The 22,123-nt window shown below is 39.8% G+C and overlaps 1 pseudogene; it reads left to right on the forward strand.

Annotated features, from left to right (window-relative positions):
• Positions 1-18,385: 18,385 nt before the first annotated feature.
• Positions 18,386-18,769, forward strand: LOC102950613 (annotated as a pseudogene).
• Positions 18,770-22,123: the final 3,354 nt, after the last annotated feature.

A 22,123-nucleotide genomic window follows, 5' to 3' on the forward strand; every position in this document is an offset into this window, starting at 1 on the left:
TTATTTCTTCATCCAACAGAATTTTAAAAAATATCTACTATGTGCCAAGCACTGTTCTAGAAACTAGAACTATAACATTGGACAGAAGAAAATCCTTGTTCTCAAGCAACTAATATCCTAGTGAGGAGAGATAGATCATTATCAAGTAAGCAAAATCATAATATGTCAATGAATGCAATAAAAATAAAGCAGGACAAGAAGGAGAGTGCAAAGGTGTATCATTATTACTTTACATAGGATAATGAAAAAAGTCCTCTTTTATAAAGTAACATTTGGTTAGAGACGTGAAGGAGCCAACCATGTATCTGGGGGAAGATAATTCCAGGCATAGGGAACAGAAAAAACATAATCTCTGAGAAAGAATGCACTGGATACATGAAAGGAACTGCAATGAAGTTCATGTGACTGAAGCAGAGCAAGCAAAGGGAGAATTCCTTCCAAATTTCTTCCTTCCAAAGACAGGAAGTCAGAGGTGACAGGCAGATGAAGGGCATGGAAGGACCTTGTAGGCCATTGTTAAGACTTCGGATTTTACTCTGAGTGAAAGTGGGAAGTTTTGATCATGGGAAGTGTTATGATATGACATGTATCTTAAAAGGAACACTCTAGCTTCTATATTGATAGTAGATTATAGGGACGGTAGTAAAAGCTCAAACAGGGAAAAATCAGAAGGCTTTGTTATAAATGATAATGGCTTGTTGGGGGAACACAAACATCTACACATGAAACAATCAGAGACTTAAACAAGAATAATAAAATGACTACACATGAATATAGTTTAAGTACTATGGTTGATGAGCAGTTGAGGGACAGTGTGAGAATGGAATTACTATAGAGGAGGTAAAGCTCAAGCTGGGTCTTAAAAGATGAAAAGACGGGATGTATCAAATGAAAATAAGAATCCATGCACTATCAACCCCATAGGATTTATGTGAAACTCAAATGAGAGCCTGGACTGAAGACAATTATGTAAAACAAGATGTAGCCCACAGAGGTAAGGAATTATTACCCCTGCTCCTTGAACTGGCCTTACTTCTCATGAGCAACCAGAGAAAAGGGACTGGTAACTGTGTAATTTCATGCAGCCACGAATGCTCAAATTCCACTAAGAAGTTGGCCACCAACTCAAAAGATGTTCACATATGGTAGTCTTTATGACTTGCCCTATTCCCATGGGTAGGGCAGCCCTGTCTTATTAACTAAAGCCCAGCAGTTCTACAACATTTGAGTCTGAGAGCCAAGGCTGCACTAGCAGAAAATATTATCAACATCAAGGTTGGCCCAGTTGGAAAGGCCTAGTGTTTGATAACCAGCACCACAGAAGCTCCTCCAACCCCTAAGCCTGAGGATTATTCTTTTCTGTGTAATCACTAAGAGAAAACTGCCAATGCCATAGGATACAGCCCTATCCCTTTGATCCTTCCTCATCCCTATAATACCCATATTACTCGGGAAACCTCCACAAATTCTTGAATAAGCTGTAAGAAGAGGTGAGCAAAGGTTTCCAGTGCTATTGCCAGACGACCAGAGTCACAGAGTACCTGATATAGCAGGTACCTCAGATACCATCTAGTCTAGTGATTGACTCTGTTAAAGCAGAAGGATGACCAATAGTCCTGGCTGTTTTTATCACATCCATATCCACTTCAATAGGCCCTGACAGGGCTCTCCACACCTATGGTGTACCATAGAGAATAATTTAAAAGCCACTCATCTATCCAACCAAGTATCTTGATTCATAGATGATATTGGGGCCCAGAGAGAGGGAAAATGTCCAGTCACAAATTAAGTTCACAGCAGAGGTAGCCTAAAAATCGGTTTCCTAACTCTCTGCCTCATGCCATTTCTACTATAATCAAGCTGCCTTGTTTCATCTAAGTTTGCACGTTAACTTTTCTCAGATGATCATCATTTGCACCTAGGAGACCTAGATGTAACCACAATTCAAAGACATTTGGACTCTCCCATCGTGTTTCAACTTGGATACTTTTTAATTAATGTTTTCGTGCTGGGAAACCTCATCTGAGACAGCAAGTTACTCTATGTTTCTATATGAATCACTATTTTGCCAGGCTCAAAACCCTGGAGTTTTTTCTGCCTCTCCCTTATCCTTTATCCCCTCAGTTTTTCCTGCTCTTATCATGTCACTCTGATTCTCAAACCCTATCTAAAATTATAACCCTCACACACATAGCCATCCTTCATCCATGTTTTAGCATTTAATACCTTCTAACATATATATGTTTTATTGTTTGTCTATCCCTTCTTCCAACTGATGAATCGATGGATGCATTGAATGCAGATCATTCAGCAGTGTGTTTGGCACACAGCAGATGCCAAGCCCTTTCCTCCAATATTAAGGTACTATTACTAGTAAACATGTCTTAAATATTCACTGAAAATGGTGGCCTGGGGGCACCTGGGTGGCTCAGGCAGTTAAACATCTTACCCTTGATCTTGGCTCAGGTTATGATTTCATGGTTCGTGAGTTTGAGCCCCACATTGGCTCTGTGCTGCTGATGTGGAGCCTGAATGCTTGCTTGGGATTCTGTCTCTCCTTCTCTCTGCCCCTCTCCCATGCTTTCTCTCTCACAAAATAAAGAAACAAATTTAAAAAGAAAAGAATATGGTGGCCTGAAGGTTAGGTGACCATCTTTGTATTAAAATATGTTGCTTCCAAGTAGAAAAAACACTGGATTGCAGGGCTGATTACCTGGGATCCATCATTCAGTTATTCAGTTATTCATTCAATTAATCAAATAATATCTGTAAGTATCCTTTATATGTCATGCCCTGTGCTACATGCTAGAGACATGGTGAAGAGTTAAATTGGCATAGTTCTTGATCTTATAGCACTTACAATTTACCAAAAGAGACAGACAAGTAAACAGATGAGTATAATATAGCATAATAACAGCTATATTAACAAGCAGTCTGGGGTGCAATAGGAGTTCAGAGAAGAGGCAATTAACCCATTGCTGAATATGGAGAGAGGTGATGGGAAGGTTCTTAGAGAAGGCAATATCAGAACTTAGGGCTTGAAGAATAAGCAGGGGGTTACCAAGTGAAGAGGAGTGGGGTAATTGAGTGAGGCAGGCAGAAGAAATAGCATGTGTACAGACTAGAGGCAGAATCTTCAAAGTCTTGAAAAGTTTCAAAGTTATTGAAGAATAGAATGCAAGAAAGGAATGGGAATCAATAGAGTTAATGGACAGCTAAGCCATACAGACCATATGGCACTATGTAGGCCAGATTCAAGAGCTTGTTCTTTACCATAAAGAGGAATTAGATAGGCTTTATACAAGAAAGTATCATGATCAGCTTAACATATTCAAAATACCACACTGACTGCTATCTGGAAAATTGACTGAAGGGCTTGGGCTATAGTGACAGTGAAAATGAAGATAAATGGACTGATCAAAAATGAAGTAAAGAAAAAAATCATCTTACGTGGATCCTGGGAAACTTAACAGAAGACCATGGGGGAGGGGAAGAAAAAAAAAAGGTTAGAGAGGGAGGGAGCCAAAACATAAGAGGCTCTTAAAAACTGAGAACAAACTGAGGGTTGATGAGGGGTGGGAGGGAGAAGAGGGTGGGTGATGGGTACTGAGGAGGGCACCCATTGCGATGAGCACTGGGTATTGTATGGAAACAATTTGACAGTAAATTTCATATTAAAAAAAAAACATAAAATCATCCAGACTTGGCAGTTGACTAGAAATAGAAAGAAAGGAGTCAAGGATGCTCCCAAGGTTTTTCCATTTTTAGCCTGGCACTATCACTTAATAACTAGAGGGCCTTGGCCATCAGTTCACTCTACTAAGCTTTAGTTTCTTTGTGTATCAAATGAATATAACAACTCCTGACATACTTGCCTCCAACTTATTAGGAAGACTCAAATGAAATAATGGCTGTGAATACTCTTTCCATCCTACAAAGGGCTATAAAACAGGAGGCCTGAAGATAACTTATGGATTTAAGCTCACTGAAAATGTAATTATATGACCAACAGGTAATAAAATTCCTAGTCCAGTTACTTTCCTAAGTTTTCTTTACCTTTTTTTGTTTGGTTTGGTTTAAAATGCTTCATACAAGAGCCCCTGTAAAAAGAAGAAAAGAAGAAGAGGAAGAAGAAGAAGAAGAAGGAGAAGAAGAAGAAGAAGAAGAAGAAGAAAGAAGAAGAAGAAGAAAAGAAGAAGAAGAAGAAGAAGAAGAAGAAGAAGAAAGCATCCTACTCTACTCTCAGTATATGAGCCCTGAGATCTCACAGTATTGCTGGGCTACTGCCAAAGCAACTATATTATTATCCAGGCCCTCTCATGAGCAATGCGGGGCTGTTCATCTGGCTAGTGGCTACCATACTGGACAGCATATGTCTAGATCTCAAGAGGCCAGTAAGTCAGAAATAGGACTGCCAGAGCACAGGTAGAACCAAAGTGACCTCTGATGCAAGGGCAGAATCTCTTTGTTCTCTGTACTTTCTGAAATCCCCTTCCAGGTATGCAGCCCAAGTAAAACCCTGAAACAAAGGGAAAAAGAGGCTTGGAGATACCAAAGCTAGACCAAGGCGCTGACAATCCAGTCAACCAATGAAGGCAATTTCTAGATGGGATTAGCACCAATCCAGGACATAATGGTAAAAGGCACTCTCCTTCTTCCTGACACCTTATGTGTCACCCCTGATACCAACATCTTATTTCCCATTATCACAGGATTTTGCTTCCAGCTTGCTGTCAACATCTCCTTGAGAAGATTTTAGGGTATACCCACTTGCATGTTGGGTTATGCTACTGCTTATACCACCATTCTTTCCTTTGCCCTATGACTACCTAAATCCTTGGAGACTTTCCCATACTCTGCCATTTTACCAACATCATAGGACAAGGAGAAAGGAAATAAGAGCAATTAGTTTAGTTCCCTAGGTCTTAAGAAATAAGAATAAAGTCCTAGCATCCTTTCATTTCCCCTAGCACATTCATCAATGTCCCCCACACCTTGTTTTTACTCCATATATGTAAGCAGCGGGTAGTAGTAGCTCCACTTTAAATTTTTTTTTTTCAACGTTTATTGATTTTTGGGACAGAGAGAGACAGAGCATGAACGGGGGAGGGACAGAGAGAGAGGGAGACACAGAATCGGAAACAGGCTCCAGGCTCTGAGCCATCAGCCCAGAGCCTGACGCGGGGCTCAAACTCACGGGCCGTGAGATCGTGACCTGGCTGAAGTCGGACGCTTAACCGACTGCGCCACCCAGGCGCCCCTTTAGTAGTAGCTCCACTTTAAATGGAAGAAGCTGAGGCATAGAGATGATACTGACTTGCTTAAAGCCACAATACAAGTTGATGACAAAGCCAGGACATAAACCCAGGTCTCCTACCTCCCAGCCAGCTAGATTCTCTATCCAGGGAAATATGCTTCTTCATCAGGAGATGAATTCTTCCTGTTGGAAGTCAGTCAAAGAAATGCAACCAGCTGCAAGCAGGGATCCACCCAGCAGGAGCTTGTTCCATGAAACCCTCTTCCTCACCCCCAGCTCCAACCCCAGAGACCCAATTTCAGGCCTGAAAAATGCAAGCACTAGCCAGGTTTGGGGGGGTACATAATCCTGGTCTCCTCCTTCTCTCCCTCTCCAGATCCCTGGAGCTTGAGCCTTGGAAAAGCCACGCATTACAGGGAGGGGGCCGCCCCATGACAGCTGCAAGCAGGTTATTCCAGAGAACATTGAGATGGCAGGAATATTTTCCAGTTGAAATCAACCCAATTCCCTTTGCGTTTGAGTCTCGGGAACATTCATGATGAAAATCTAGACAGCATGACATTGTATGAACTCTGAAAGCCAGGCTAATGCTACTCTGGTTGGTGTTGCCTTTGGCTCACACTGAAAACCTAGTCAGAGTCCTGGAAACGTCTGGCCAAAGCAGCTTCAGCTAAAGACTCTGTGCCATTTATATTTTAAAGGCTGACTATGTGTAGTGGTGACCTGGTCTCTCAATGATTGGCTTTTCATACTGTCCAAGGAAGATTTGGAGTTGTGATCCTCTCCATTTGGGATAGCCCATGTAAGGGGAGTTCCTAGGTTGCATCTTTGTTCCAGCTGCCAGGATGAAGACAGAGAATGGCAAAAAGGAAACATGACAGGCTGCAGGCAAAGGTGACATATTCTTATGCAGAGTATCACTGGCATCAGACAGGCAGCGAGTACAAGGTTATGATCAGGCAGATCCAAAGATTTTTCCCACTGAGGTCTGTCAGTACATTCAAGGGAGGCAGTATATTATTGAGGGAGGGACCTTGGGCTAGAAATGAAGAGAAATTTGGTTTCCTGATCTTCTGTTTCCTTCTCTGCCCCAGCCTTGTTTGAGATCTGACAGAGCTCTTAGCACACTCATAAAAATGATCACCACAACCCTAACAATGCAAATGAAATCATGGAATATTGCCTAGAAGGCAGAATTAGTAAGCTGTACCACTCGCTGGCTGAATAACAAGTTGCTTTCCCTACTCTGCTCTTCACTTTCATCTCATTAAACTGTAATAAGCCTGCCTGTCTCATAAGGATCTAATGAGAATGAAATGAGATAATGGGTAGGAATGAACTTCAGAAGCTGTAAATTATGAAGCTTGTAGCTAGGGTCTCTGGAAGGAATTGGGTGATGCAACTGGCATGGTAACATGGATAAGTGACTTCTTTGAGCCTGGGGCTTTGTGAAAAGAATGAAAGGAACAGCATAATATCTCCTAAACTCTGGGCCCCTGACTCATAATACATAATAATCTGGGTGCAGAATGAAACCAGAGAGCAGCACTGAGCTTTAGCAAGGGCTAGCCTAGAGTGCAGTCCAAGGAAGAGATCTCCAGTATGATCTTCCAGGGTCAGGAAGACTCCAGCTCCCAAATATCCCTATAACGAGTGGCTGAAATCCCAGGAGAAAACCCATGTTTTTGCACTTATATTGTTTCTTCTGTTAAAAATACAAATGCATTCATGGCATGGAAGGGGGGGCAAGTCTATGGCATTTCTAGCCTACATTTGGAGCTACTCCTTAGTTGTTTTGCTCCCACCAAGTACTCTCCCAGTCCAATCCACCAGGTACTGCTGCACTAAACCATTTGAGTAACATTCCTAAATCGCAGGTGATGCCATACCATAGCTCCAGAACCTTTAGCCATGTCCCATTACCTACAGGAGAAATTCAAAAATTTCAGGCTGGCATTTCAAGTTCTCTACAGTTGCACCCTAGCCTCCCTCCAGCTGTACCTCTAACACGTGCTTTTTAAACTTTATTTTGGTTAAACTTCTCCATTCCAAAAACTTCTGAGGAAATACAGATTACAAAGGAAAGGCACCAGACTAGAAGTCGGGAGAACTGGGTTCCAGTCCCATTAATTTTCTGTGTGACTTGTAGAAATCATTTATTCAACCATAATGTATGGGATATTAAGATCACTTGAAAGCGTGTTAAAATACACTTGTCACTAAAGTATAAAGGTTTGTGAATGACTTAATTTTTATATTCTAGAACAAAGTTTAGGTCCTCCATATTCACTTTTTTTTCTAGTATATTTTCAGAATGGGAAGGATATGACTGGTGTTACAGCCAACACCCAGGAGATCACCCACAACTCTGGATAAATATAAGGATCTTTCTAGTCTTAATGTTATAACAAGCTGAAGTCATACAACTTTTTTTCTTTTGTGCCTCTGCTTCACATTCATACATTATAATGTTCTCCTATCTTCCTGGAAAGTGTTTAAATTCTCTCCATCCCTCAAGACCTTACTACTACTAATACTAAGAGTTATTTCCAATGCCACAACCCCCCAGCCCACACCTGAGCACGCTCTCTCTCTCTCTCTCTCTCTCTCTCTCTCTCACACACACACACACACACACACACCAATCTTTAATACTGGCTGTGCCTATTCTCTGGATCTTCAAAATAGTGGTCCTGTGATTTTTTTTTCTCTGTCAACCAACCGTCTGGAACAGCTTGTTTTACCTAATTTACCTACTCACATAGATATAAGCTCCTGCAGGCATATCTCTGTCTTACAAGACTTGGGAGAAATTCCATGCGGGTGGGGTAAAAAGTTCTTGGCTTAGGGAACCAACCTGACTGCCAAAGTATGGTTTAATACCAACAGGAGTATCATTGTTATCATCATTATTGTCATTGTCACTATCATCATCCCTGAAATGTGTAAAGCACAGTTTAGAATGTATTTTTACATCCATTATCTCATACAATCAGGAAATCAAAGGTGGAAAGGTTTTAGATTATTCTAATCTAATGGTTCTCCTTGCCTGGAAGTCTTGTTAAAACATTTTGGGCTCCAATTCCAGGGTGTTTGATTCACCAGGTCTGAGATGAAGCTTTAAAAATTGAATTTTTTAAAAATTCCCAGATGATATTCTTGTTTTGGTCTGGGGATAACCACTGATCTGATCCAATGCTACCACTTTACAAATGAGAGCAGAAGAGACTTGTCCAAGTTTACCTCACAAGTCAGGGACCAAGCTGTGGCTCCTGATTCCTAAGTCATAGCTCTTTCTTTACCACAACAGTTAAACCTCCTCCCCTTCTATTCTCCTTCCCAAGGGTGCAGTGAAGATGAATTAAATGTTGTCTGGAAAAGCCCTTTGGGTTCTGCAAAGCTAAGATGCTCATAACCAGGTGGCAGTGTTATTGCTCTGCAGAGACAGATCTTATCCCAATTAGGCCTCTCCTCTTCTCTGCCTGGACTCTGATGTTGGATGATCCCCTTTGCCTCCACCCCTCCCAACTGTGTTTGCAACAAATAGCCACACTTTTTGGTACAGAGACACATTGGTCCTCTGTTACTAGCTGTGCCTTCTTTGATGCTGTGTGTACATGTAATGGCCCAGCTCAGCCAAGAGGACTGTGGGGGAAGGGAAATGGTTTGCTTTAAGCAGTGTTCCAAATGGGCCTAAGGCTCAGGCTCCACCTGTGACTTGTACCTTCTCCCACCCTCCCTAGGCCCAGCCAAAAGCAGTTTGGAAATTGCAGGGTGTACATAGGTCCTATTGGGGATGGAAGATAATCTATACTCTTCTCAGTGTGCACTTGTTCATGTGTGCAGGGGAGCATTGCTGGGGTCACACCGTAGATTGTCCAGGGGTCAGTAACCAGTGGTTCATATGTTGAATTTTGTCCATGACCTGTTTTTGTAGTGTCCAACAATCTAAGAATGTTTTTTTTACATTTTAAATAGGTTTGAAGAAGGAGGAGGAGGAAGGAAGGTAGGGGAAAGAGGACAGAAGAGGAAGGAAGAAGGAGGGACAAGGAAGGAGAAGTGGACTACAAAGCCTAAAATACTTACTATCTGGTCTTTTACAGAAAAACTTTGCTGACCTCTGAACTTTATATGATACCAAGGGAACCCTCAAACTACAGAATGTCAGGATTGAAAGGGCTTTGAAAGCTCAGTCAAGGATCAAACTACATTCCTTGGTGTCCTGGGGTCCTAGAAGTGGCTCAAGGTATGCCTCTGAGGTGACCAGAGCCTCTAGCCCCTATTCAACTTGCTTTTTCAACCATAGAAGCCACACTGATTTCATGTTTAAGATGAAATTCTCAGCTTTTAAAAATATTAAAAATCACTGACATAAACCAAAACCTCTCATTTTATAGATGTGAAAAAAAGAACCAGAGAAGGAAAGGTTAATATTCAAAGGAACATATTCACATAGCAACTTAGAGCCAGAGCCAGAAGAAAAACCTACCTGTGCTTGACTCCTTTATGCCATAATGTTTAGACATTAACACCCCACAAATAAAGGAGAACATAACCATAACCATGGCAATTATCATTTACATAGGTTCTGTCACTTTACAACGTGCCTTTACATGTTTGTCACCCCAACAGGTAACAAACACATTAGCAGGACTTTGCTGATTCCATTAATAGAAGTGATAAACCATTATAGAATATTACATCATCTCATCCAATCCTCTCATTATACAGGTGAAAAAACTGAGATCCAGAAGATGCGGATGACTTACCCAAGGTATAAAATGAACCAGTGGCCTCACTTTTTCTATTGCACCACACTTTGAAATCCAATAATACCAATCTGGGAAAAAGAACAAAGCTTCTTCTTCCAAGGAGATGAGTTTCCACAGCTTCCTAGCTCATTGATAAACTGTGACCTGAGAATTTTCATGGAACCTCTTTTCCCTCTGCACTTAGTCCCTAATTTATTTCATCAGTTCAGATTTCTTAAAATGGTATCTGTTTGCTGACAACGCTAAAATTATATCTCTAGCCAAAACTGTTTCTTAAATTCCAGACTTAGATATCTGGAATCTATTCAACATCTCTGTTCAGCCATAGAATAAACCTCTCAAACTCAACATGTCCATAACCAAACCAATCTCCTCCATCTTCCAAAAAGAGGGCATAAGCACCCATCCTCAGAGAATAAGCACCAATGGCTTAAAGACCACATGAACCAACCCAAAGAATAAAAGGAGTTAGAAAGTATAGTGATGAGTAAGACACTGCCCATATCGTTAAAGCCAGGTTCTTTTCCAAAGGGGAAGCTGGACTTTAACTGTCTTCTTTCTTCCCACCAGAGCAATCTGGGAGAGCGCAAAAACATTTAATCTCAGGCAACATGTAATTAAAAGTAAATACAAATTCAAAAGTGTTTTGTGAGATGTTTTGTTTCATTGATAGTTACTGTGAGGGGTAGTGGGAAAATGGAGGTAAGATAACCCCAAAACTGATCATCTTTGTTTAATGACTAGAAAAGAGTGGACTAGTCATATGGAGGTAAGAGAAGAGACAGTATGAACAGGAAGCAATTAGAAAGGAAAAAGTAAGGATAACCAGACCCTGAACCCTCCTCCCCGAACTACATCTTGAAGTTCAGGCTCAAGAAAGTTCCCAAAATTACCAAATATGGTCTGAGGAAGCAATTGCACCCTCCCCTGCTCTCAAAGCTCTGAACTCTTTCCCTTCATAATTGTCAGCTACAAATACTCTGGCCCACAGTGTGACTGAACTCTATTTGTAACAGGCTCCTGAGCTCCTGTCTTTTTAGAACTGCCCTGTACAGGACATAACCAGTTCAATGAGGTAGGATGGGTTGTTAGAAAGTACTGGACTTTGAAAAAAAAAAAGCAAGTACTGGACTTTGAATCAGAAGACCTGGGTTCAAGGCCAAGATACTTTCTATCTATGAGAACTTACCCCAAGCTTGGACTTCATTTATATTATATTAAAAATAAGAGAGGGCACCTGGGTGGCTCAGTTAAGCATCCGACTTCAGCTCAGGTCATGATCTCACAGTTTGTGAGTTTGAGCCCCGTGTTGGTCTCTGTTCTGACAGCTCAGAGCCTGGAGCCTGCTTTGGATTCTGTGTCTCCTCTCTCTTACCCTCCCCAACTTGTTCTCTGTCTCTGTCTCTCAAAAATAAATAAATGTAAAAAAATTTTTTTAATAAATAAAAGGACTACACTTGGAGTAATATATCTTCTTCCAAGCCTGTAGGAATCCTTCAGAGTCTCAGTCCCACTACGTGTTTTTACTACTTTCAGTCAGCCCCATTCAGATCTCTGTACTTCACTCCAGCAAATATACAAAAAAGTGAAGCTCCTGTACAAACTACTAGCTGTGTGCCCCTCTCATTAAGGTTTAGACATAGAAACCTATTAATTAACCCTCATTAAGGTTTAGACATAGAAACCTATTAATTAACCCTCACTCATTTTTAGATGGGGAAACAGAAACTAAGGCCCAGAAAAGAAATGTAATTTTTCTATTGCCACATAGGAAACTGGTAGCAACAAACATTGCTGCCCAGACTTGAAAGGGAACAATCTGTGAGTGAAGGGTGGTTGATGGGAGCTCTCACAGGAAATGATCAAAGGGCCAACTGGGACATGATAAGGACACAAAGCAACATGGAATTAGCCCTGGAATGGGAATGGAGCAGTCCTTCTACCTCTAGTTCTACCTCTGCCACTAATTAGCTGTGTGGCCTTGGATAGGTTCCTTCACCTTTTAGGATTTCAGATTCTTCATGAGTAAAATAAATGACTTGAAGTAAACATTCTCTAAGGATCTATTCCCTACTGTTCATACTCTGTGTGATATGATTCTAAGCTGAGCTCCTTTCTCTGAGCTTGAGTTCCTGATGTGGCTGTTCCCAAGGAAACTTACAGCAGAATATGAGGATAATAAGACACCTGGATATGTCTTCTCCTTCTTACGTGTTTTCCTTATGGACTCATTCTGAGCCCTAGAGACTCACACTGAAGCATCATCTCATCTTCAAGGCCTTCTCTGACTTCCCAAAGCAGAATTAATTGCAGCTTCTTTTGGGCCACTATGCTTTGTATAAATGCTTCCATAAAGCACTATTTTTCCTAACTTTGCCTTTCAATTATGAAATTAATGAAATCGCTATAAATATGGGAAAGAATGAATGTTGGGGAATAGGAGATCAAAGCTGGAGTAAAGTGTTAGAAGGTTTAAAAGCTAAGCAGAGGCCTTAACCAGATGAGGGTACAGTAGTGAGCCAGTGATGAGAGCAGTTTTGTGCAAAGTGTTCATTAAAGGAGAATAAAGATGTGGAAGTGAGAATGATCCTGAAGTACAAGTGTCTGCCTGTGTGCTGAAAGGATGGGGGAAATAGTGAGAACCCAGACCTGACTTTTTGTGGCCCACACTAAACTATGGGCAATTTCATGATCTCTTTATTTTATGTTAGATGGATCCAAGTAAAGTCCTCTAAACCATGACAAGTGGTTTTTAAAAGGTCTCTAAAGCAGCTTCAAATGGGAGCATGAAGACAGGCTGGGCAAGGGAATTGGGGACAGGGATAGGACTACTATCAGGTGGCAGTAGGGTCAATATCCCATTTTGCTTTGGACCACTTAAGAGTAAGAAGGAATGAGAATAGCTGGATCCAAGCCTCTACCCACAAAGCACTGTGGTACCTCAGGAGTCAGCTCAGGGATTACCCTTATACACACATACCCCTGGGAACCCTTAGGGCTTTCACACACAAGGGAAAACTAATCTTCCCAGTAACTTGTGAAAATTTCAGGCAGCTGAGAAACCCCTAAAGAGAAGATTCAGAAAGTATAAGAGGGTTCATGGAATGGCTGGGCACAGTGACCAGCAAAACTTTTGGACTCCTACTTCAGGTGGGCTTGACCTGGTACTGCCAAACAAGACAGAAAAGGGCTTAGTTTGGTTTTGGCCTGACTTCAGAGTGGGCAATAAGTGCCCACAAACAGTCTTCTATGGAAAAAGAAAAAGTTTTCCTCTGGAAAATAGTGGCCTTTAGCACATTCCCTAAAATGACATCAACCAGGGAACAGTGCCAAAAATGTGACTTTCATGTTTCTGCAGCAACAATTTCCTCTCCCTACTTGCTTTTTTTCTTATATGTATAAATAAGAGAACCAGTCAATCGTTCAAAAAATAAGAACATCTTAAATAAACACTTCCAGGCTTTGCAAGTAGTAATTATTATTAGAAGCAGGTGACTATGCCTCTTAAAAATGTTATTTCATGTATCCTTTTTCTGGTTCCTTAAAGGAGATTTATATATGCAGCCATGCTGAACTGAAATAATAAAAGCTGACACAATGACCACACCAAAATGGATTTTTTTCCTACTTGATTTATTTCACCAACTTTGCACATGAATATTCCATTTGGTCTGCCCAAAGACTCTTAAGCCAAAGGGCAAGGGACTGGAGGTCATCCAGCCCATGGTGGCTGAGAATAGAATCAACCAGGGCAAAGAAGGAGTACAGAAACATCAGGGAAGCCCAGTTTTCTGACTGGCCCACCTTTGTTCAGACTTACCCAGAGGTCACCCTAAAGTCTAACAATGAGGGAAAAGTAATATTCATTGTTCAGTATTTGTGCATAACCTCTATTTCCTCATTCTCATTTCCTTACTTAATCTACCTTTCTTCTTGAGCCATAGAATTAATCTAAACTTTGGAAATGATGTATGACTTACTCCATAACTACCTGGACTGCTCTTTGTTTCCTCTCCACCAATCACTTGCCTCATCAGCTTTCCCAGTATGACAGAGCCTTAAAAAGCGAGCCCAGCTACACAGCTCAGGTCTAGTTGCATCATAGGCAACAGCCTTTCACTGTGAGCTTTATAGCTGGGGCTATAAAGAGAACTAAAATTCAAAAATGTTTCTATCTACTCAGGTGGGATGGGAGGGTTCTGATTTACCTAGAATAGAATGGGCTACTTACAGGTTCATACTTTATGTAAATAGCTTTCTATGCTGCTAAAAGACTTTTGCCCTGTGGCTATTATGTTTAAGCAGTTATCTAGCTGAGGGAGAGCTTCCTCACTCCAGGAGGTGGCAATAGAGATGCCAGAATAGAAGTCTCTGTAGTATAAGTCTGGAGTGAAATTTTACTTCAGAACACATGTATCTTCAGTCAGGAGTCAGAAAGCCAAGAAATACCAGCTAAGTGTTTATATCAGTGATTTATTGAAAGTCAAAAACAGGTGAAATTAAGCTGGGGCCAGTTCTTCAGAGTCCTGAGATTCAAGAGCCAACCTAAAAGACCATATATTTTCTTACAGAATTCCAATGACGATATTATCCATGTTCTTTAACATAAGGAGATCCTTCCAAAATCATATGAGAATCAAAAGAAATGTTGGAAGTCCTTGGGTCTTGCCAGCATACCAGCTCTAATATGTATTGACTTTGTCTGGAGCCCATCAAAACAACCCATAGGGAAATAGCAGGTACAAAAACCTCAAATATGGCCTGATTCAATTTGTATTTTACAGATTTAGTTAAAGGTTCGAATTGTCATTAGTTCTCTGGACTTAGCCCCTTAGAATAAATGCTCCAATCAAAAGACATAAGGTATTATAATGGATTAAAAAAAGGCAAGACCCATCTATTTGCTGTCTAGAGGAGACCCACTTTAGACCTGAGGACACCTTCAGATTGAAAGTGAGGGGATGGAGAAACATCTATCATGCTACTGGAATTCAAAAGAAAGTGAGAGTAGCCATACTTATATCAGACAAATGAGATTTTAAACTAAAGGCAGTAGTAAGAGATGAAGAAGGACATTATATAATAATTACAGGGTCCACCCATCAAGAAGAGCTAACAATTATAAATGTTTATGCACCCAGTTAAAAGCACACAAATGCATAAAACAATTAAACACAAAGATAAACAGTCTTATTGGTAAGAATGTGGTAATCACAGGGGACTTTAATACTCCACTTACAACAATGGACAGATCATCTAGACAGAAAATCAATAAAGAAAGAGTGGCCCTGAATGATCCACTGGACCAGATGGACTTGACAGATATATGGAGAACTTTTCATCCTAAGGCAGCAGAATAAACATTCTTCTCAAGTGCACATGGAACATTATCCAAGACATATCACATACTGGGTCACAAAACAGCCCTCAATACATATGAAAGAATTGAGATCATACCATGCACATTTTCAGATCACAATACTGTGAAACTTGAAATCAACCACAGGAAAAAGTGTGGAAAACTTCCAAATGCATGGAGGTTAAAGAACATCCTACTAAAGAATGAATGGGTCAACCAGGCAATTAAAGAAGAAATTTAAAAATATATGGAAATAAAACAAGACAAAAATATGGAAACAAATGAAAATGAAAACACAACAGTCCAAACCCTTTGGGATACAAAAAAAGGCAGCCCTAAGAGGAAAATACATTGCAATACAGGCCTATCTCAAGAAACAAGAAAAATTCCAAATACAAAATCTAACAGCACACCTAAAGGAACTAGAAGCAGAACAACAAAGAAACCCCAAGGCCTGCAGAAGAACAGAAATAATAAATATCAGAGCAGAAATAAACAATATAGAATCAAAACAAACAAACAAAACAGTAGAACAGATCAATGAAACTAAAAGCTAGTTTTTGAAAAAATAAACAAAGTTGATAAACCCCTAGCCAGACTTGTCAAAAAAAAGAAGAGAGGACACAAATAGACAAAATCACGAATGAAATTGGACATATCACAACCAACCCCTCGGAAATACAATTATCAGAGAATACTATGAAAAGTTTTTGCCAACAAACTGTACAACCTGTAAGAAGTGGAAAAATTCCTGGACACCCACACACTACCAAAATTCGAAGGGGAAGAAATAGAACATTTGAACAGACCCATAACTAGTGAAGAAATTGAATCAGTTATCAAAAACTCCCAAGAAATAAGAGTCCTGGACCACATGGCTTCCCAGGGGAATTCTACCAGACATTTAAAGCAGAGGTAATACCTATGCTCCTCAGGCTGTTCCAAAAAATAGAAATGGAAGGAAAACTTCTGGACTCATTCAATGAAGCTAGCATTACCTTGATTCCAAAACCGGAGAACCCACAAAAAAGGGGAATTACAGACCAATATCTCTGATGCAAATGGATGCAAAAATTCTCAACAAGATACTAGCAAATCAAATTCAACAGCATATAAAAAGAATTTTTCACCATGATCAAGTGGGATTCACTCCTGGGCTGCAGGGCTGGTTCGATATTCACAAATCAATCAATGTGATACATCACATTAATAAAAGAAAGGATAAAAACCATATGATTCTGTCAATAGATGCAGAAAAAGCAATTGACAAAATTCAGCATCATTTCTTAATAAACCCTCGAGAAAGTCAGGATAGAAGGAACATACCTAAACATCATAAAAGCCATTTATAAAAATCCCACAGCTAATATCATCCTCAATGGGGAAAAAATAAGAACTTTCCCCCTGAGGTCAGGAACATGACAGGGATGTCCACTCTCACTACTGTTGTTCAACATAGTGTTGGAAGTCCTAGCCTCAGAAATCAGACAAGAAAATGAAATAAAAGGCATCAAAATTGGCAAAGAGAATTCAAACTTTCACTTTTAGCAACATGATACTTGACATGGAAAACCCAAAAGACTCCACTAAAAGTCTGTTGGAACTGATACATGAATTCAGCAAAGTCGCAGGATACATAATCAATGTACAGAAATCGTTTGTATTTCTACACACCAATAAATGAAGCAACAGAAAGAGAAATAAAGAAACTGATCCCATTCACAATTGCACCAAGAACCAAGAAATACCTAGGAATAAATCTAACCAAAGATGTAAAAGATCTATATGCTGAAAACTATAGAGCTGTTGAAGGAAATTGAAGAAGACACAAAGAAATGGAAAAACATTCCATGCTCATGGATTGGAAGAATAAATATTATTAAACTGTCAATACTACCCAAAGCAAGCTACACATTCAATGCAATCCCAATCAAAATTGCACTGGCATTCTTCTCAAAGCTAGAAAAAAAATCCTAATATTTGTATGGAACCACAAAAGACCCCGAATAGCCAAAGTAATATTGAAAAAGAAAACCCAAGTGGGAGGCATCACAATCCCAGACTTCAGCCTCTACTACAAAGCTGTAATCATCAAGACAGTATGGTACTGGCACAAAAACAGACATATAGACCAATGGGATAAAATAGGGAACCCAGAATTGGACCCACAAATGTATGGCCAACTAATCTTTGACAAAGCAGGAAAGAGTATCCAAAAGAAAAAAAAACAGTCTCTTTAACAAATGGTGCTGAGAGAACTGGACAGCAACATGCAGAACAATGAAACTAGACCACTTTCTTACACTACCCACAAAAATAAACTCAAAATGGATGAAGGACCTGAATGTAAGACAGGAAACCATCAAAACCCTAGAGAAGAAAAGAGGCAACAACCTCTCTGACCTCAGCCACAGCAATTTCTTACTTGACACATCTCCAAAGGCAAGGGAATTAAAAGCAAAAATGAACTATTGGGACCTCATGAAGATAAAAAGCTTCTGCACTGCAAAGGAAACAATCAACAAAACAAAAAGGCAACTGACAGAATGGGAAAAGATATTTGTAAATGACATATCAGATAAAGGGTTAGTATCCAAAATCTACAAAGAACTTACCAAACCCAACACCTGAAAAACAACCCAGTGAAGAAATGGGAAGAAGACATGAATAGACACTTTTCCAAAGAAGACATCCAGATTACCAGCAGACACGTGAAAAGATGTTCAACATCAATCATCATCAGGGAAATACAAATCAAAATACCATCTCACATGGGTCAGTGTGGCTAAAATTAACAACGTAGGAAACAACAGATGCTGGCGAGGATGTGGAGAAATGAGAACCCTCTTGCACTGCTGGTGGGAATGCAAACTCGTGCAGCCACTCTGGAAAACAGTGTGGAGGTTCATCAAAAAATTAAAAATAGAGAAGACTTCCAGCCAGCGTGGTCTGCATGCCATCTGCGAGTTTCTGACTTTCCTGCTTTCCAGGTAACATATGGCTAAAACCTTATGGAGTAAGTGGAAAAGGAAGATGCATTCTGAAAAGAGATAAAAGGGTGCCCCCCAGGAGCTCAGCAGACTTAAAAGTATTCTTAAAATAGATAATGATGTTTTAATGAAAGATGTTCAAGAGATAGCAACTGTGGTGGTACATAAACATTATCAAGAGAAAACTGACTGTGTGGTACAAGATGAAAAAGATGACATGAAGATGGAGACTGATATTAAGAGAACCAAAAAGAGTCTTCTAGACCAGCATGGACAATACCCCATATGGATGAACCAGAGACAAAGGAAAAGGCTGAAGGCATAGTGAGAAAAAGGGAAGGGGAAAAGCAAAGCAAAAGCAGTAAAGACAGCAAAGGGTTTGGCCTGGTAGACTCTTTAAAAACTTGAAAAATCCTACATAGGACAGGTCTTCGATTAGAATGTATATGTGGATTTCAACTTTCACCAGATGAAAACTGTGTTCCCAGATTTACCTTGGTCTTTCTCTTCAAACTCAACTTAACTCCTCAAATTTGTTTTGGGAGCTTGATAAGATATTTTCTTTGATAAATGAAAGTGACACTGATATTTTAATTGGATGCTGTCCAATGTCCAGGGGTTCTCAGACATCAAAATTCTGTCAAGTGTTACTGTGGTTGTAGTTGTTTTGGTCTCCATACAGATAAAAAAAGATATTATACTGACACATTTGAGCTAATTCAGGTTTAAAGAAAATTTACACAACTAAAAATATTTCAGGGTATCTTATAAGCACTACTTTTTTAGAATTTTGATTTTGTTTAATTCAGAATAAAAGATATTTTGTCTAAAAAAATTTTTAAAAAAGAACTACCCTACGACCCAGCAATAGCACTACTAGGAATTTACCCAAGGGATACAGGAGTGCTGATGCATAGGGGCACTTGTACCCCAATGTTTATAGCAGCTCTTTCAACAATAGCCAAATTATGGAAACAGCCTAAATGTCCATCAACTGATGAATGGATAAAGATGTGGTTTATATATACAATGGAATACTACTTGGCAATGAGAAAGAATGAAATCATGCCATTTGCAGCAACGTGGATGGAACTGGAAGGTATTATGCTAAGTGAAATAAGTCAAAGAAAGACAGATGTCATATGTTTTCATTCATATGTAGATATTGAGTAACTTAACAGAAGACCATGGGGGAAGGGAAGGGGAAAAAATAGTTACAAACAGAGAGGGAGGGAGGCAAACCATAAGAGACTCTTAAATATAGAGAAAAAACTGAGGATTGATGGGGGTGGGGAAGAGGTGAAAAGGGTGATGGGCATTGAGGAGGGCACTTGTTGGGATGAGCACTGGGTGTTTTATGTAAGCAAAGAACCACAGGAATCTACCCCAAAGACCAAGAGCACAATTTACACACTGTATGTTAGCCAATTTGACAATAAATTATATTTTTTTAAATAAAGAATAATTCAAGCAATATATATCAGTGATTAAGTGCATGACTTTCATAATCACAAACCTAGGCATAAGCTTCCTTGATGTATGATACAGTGTAAGGTACTCAAATTCCCTATACCCCAGTTTCCTAATTTATATTATGAGAATAATGATAGTACCAATTTAATAAATTTGTGGCAAGGATTGGGCTCCTGGGTAGCTCAGTTGGTTGAGTGTCCAACTTTGGCTCAGGTCATGACCTCATGGTTTGTGGGTTCGAGCCCCGCATTGGGCTCTGTGCCGACAGCTCGGAGCCTGGAGCCTGCTTCAGATTCTGTGTCTCCCCCCCCTTCCCTCCCCCGCCTGCACTGTGTGTCTCTGTCTCTCAAAAATAAATATTTTAAAAATGTAAAGGGGTGCCTGGGTGGCTCAGTCGGTTAAGCGTCCGACTTCGGCTCAGGTCACGATCTCGCGGTTTGTGAGTTCGAGCCCTGCGTCGGGCTCTGTGCTGATGGCTCAGAGCCTGGAGCCTGTTTCGGATTCTGTGTCTCCCTCTCTCTCTGACCCTCCCCCGTTCATGCTCTGTCTCTCTCTGTCTCAAAAATAAATAAATGTTAAAAAATTTTTTTAAAAATGTAAAAAAAAATTGTGGCAAGAATTAACAAAACTATATACATGTACACACATATACCTGTACACACACACACACACACACACACACACTCACACACACACCCCAATTCATGAAGTGCTTGGCACATGGTAAGCAACCAATAAATGGTAACTATAATAATCATCTAGATGATTATCTCTTTATTAGGTCACAAAATATATAAAGCTTAACTCACAGACACAATGTAGAGCATTATAGATATCAAATGTGATGAATCTATGTCCACGAGGCCTGTATATGATTTAGCATGCCATCCTACAAGTCCAGCGATAACACTGTTAGCCCCAAAATAACCAGGTTTGTAAAACTAGAGGTAGTAAAAAGTAGGTTAGGCAAGTCAGGGACACAGATTACATTGCATATCTTACAGATCAAGACTTCCCTATTCTTTATGATGAAAATTACAGTTGTCTAAGTAAGGGAAGTAGAAGAATAAAAGGAATATTTGCAAAGGTTAAGTGCAAGAAAGTGCTAACAGGCTTGACCATGGTCTCTTTTTTTTCCCCTTATGCTGTGCCTTTTATTCCTGTGACTTATTCATTCCACATCTGACAGCCAGTATCTCCCACTTCTCTTCACTAATTTTTCCCAGCCCTCCACTACCATCCCCTCTGGAAACTATCAGTTTGTTCTCTATATTCAGAGGCCTGCTTCTGCTTCTTTTTAGATTCCACTTATGAGTAGAATCATATGGCATTTGTCTTTCTCAGTCTGACTTACTCCACTTAGCATAATACCTTCTAGGACCATCCATGTGTGTCAAATAGCATTATTTCAACCTTTTTTATGGCATATATTTATATATATATATATATATATCACATCTTTCTTATCCATTCATCTATTGATGGACACTTACATTGCTTCATATCTTGGCTATTATAAATAATGCTGCAATAAACATAAGGGTGCATATATCTTTTTGAATTAGTGTTTCATTTTCCTTGAAAATGTCCAACAGTGGAATTATTGGATCATAATGGTATTTCTATTTTAATTTTTTGAGGAACCTCCATATTGTTCACATTGGTTGCACAAATTGACATTTCCACCAATACTATATGAAGGTTCCTTTTTCTCCACTTCCTCACCAACACTTGTTATTTCTTATATTTTATTTTGCCATTCTAACAGGCATAAGGTAACATCCCCTTGTGGTTTTGATTTGCATTTCCCAGATGTTTAATGATTTTGAGCATCTTTTCATGTGTCTATTGGCCATCCATATGTCTTCTTAAGAAAAGTGTCTATTCAGGTACTCTGGCCATTTTTAATCAATTTTTTTTGTTTTGGTGCTGAGTTGTATAAGTTCTTTTTTTTTTTATTTTTTTTATTTTTTAATATATGAAATTTACTGTCAAATTGGTTTCCATACAACACCCAGTGCTCATCCCAAAAGGTGCCCTCCTCAATACCCATCACCCACCCTGCCCTCCCTCCCACCCTGCCCTCCCTCCCACCCCCCATCAACCCTCAGTTTGTTCTCAGTTTTTAACAGTCTCTTATGCTTTGGCTCTCTCCCACTCTAACCTCTTTTTTTTTTTTTTTCCTTCCCCTCCCCCATGGGTTTCTGTTACGTTTCTCAGGATCCACATAAGAGTGAAACCATATGGTATCTGTCTTTCTCTGTATGGCTTA

Source organism: Panthera tigris, chromosome X (genome assembly GCF_018350195.1).
Source record: "Panthera tigris isolate Pti1 chromosome X, P.tigris_Pti1_mat1.1, whole genome shotgun sequence".
Taxonomy (NCBI): Eukaryota; Metazoa; Chordata; class Mammalia; order Carnivora; family Felidae; genus Panthera; species Panthera tigris.